The 1,160-nt window shown below is 48.4% G+C and overlaps 1 non-coding gene across 1 annotated transcript; it reads right to left on the reverse strand.

The window, feature by feature from the left end:
- Window positions 1-722: 722 nt before the first annotated feature.
- Window positions 723-862, reverse strand: LOC111438653. The gene has a single exon (XR_002709714.1). It is a non-coding gene; the product is annotated as a small nucleolar RNA Z247 (small nucleolar RNA).
- Window positions 863-1,160: the final 298 nt, after the last annotated feature.

Genomic DNA, 1,160 nt, shown 5'->3' on the forward strand with positions numbered 1-1,160 from the left:
GCCATTGGGCGTGAGTAGTAGATCTGCTCACCAAGGCGTGCTTGAGATTATCGACATCGAATGGCTTAATAGGATAAAGACCAGATTCACACCTCCCATTTAGGAGACTTTTCCTCGACTGTCGATCCTTTATAGAAAAATGCCAAGGATGGAATTCAAAGAATACGTCATTATCACGAGAAAATTTATGAACAGAAAGAAGATGTTTGGAAATTTCAGGCACATGCAAAATATTACGCAACGCAAGAGGACGAGTAGCAGTATTAATTAGAGAATGACCAGTATGCAAAACACGCAAACCTGCTCCATTGCCGACTTGAACTTGTTCACCTCCATGATAACGTTCACGCACAGCGAGACAATCCAGGTCACTGGTGATATGGTCCGTAACGCCTGTGTCACTGTACCAATTTGGGTCAATCTTGTAAGAGGAAGTAGCCACCAGTGCCGTGGGAGGAGCAGAAGAAGGTTCATCTTGATAGGACTCATTCATCCTATGCCAGCAGCGGATAGCAGTATGCCCCACTTTGCCGCAGATCTGGCAGGAAGGACGAGCAGAAGGGCCACGACGATCACCAGCAGGACGAGAGGGTGCATAACCTTGAGAACGACCATGACCGTGATCCCTACGCCCACGATTCTTCTACTGACCACCACGACTAGCATAATTGGCAGAAGATCCAAGATTTAACTGAAGTTCAGCCTGGTGTTGTAGTTGGCGAGCTTCATACGTCATTAGATGTGCAAACACATCATCAAGGGTGAGGGCTTCACTATTGGTAGTCATTGAGGTGACGAAGGGATCATAGTCAGAGCCAAGACCAGCGAGAAGATACGCGATCATATCATCATCCTGCAAGGCAGAGCCGGCGGCGGCCAGCTCGGTGGCTAGCCCTTTGATCTTGCAAAAATAATTTGCAGCAGATTGATCTCGTTTCTTGGATGTGGCGAGCTCAACACGAATCTGAGTAGTGCGAGCACGAGTTGACGATGAAAACATCCGCTGTAGGGTATCCCACGCCTCCTTGGACGTAGTAGCGGCAACCACATCATGAAGAATCTCCTCAGACATGGAGGAGAGAAGGCCGCTAAGGACTTGTTGATCCTGATCATACCACTGATTATAGGCCGGATTAGGGACCAGCTCAGCACCAGCAGCA

Source organism: Cucurbita moschata, unplaced genomic scaffold (assembly GCF_002738365.1).
Source record: "Cucurbita moschata cultivar Rifu unplaced genomic scaffold, Cmos_1.0 Cmo_Scf00079, whole genome shotgun sequence".
Taxonomy (NCBI): domain Eukaryota; kingdom Viridiplantae; phylum Streptophyta; class Magnoliopsida; order Cucurbitales; family Cucurbitaceae; genus Cucurbita; species Cucurbita moschata.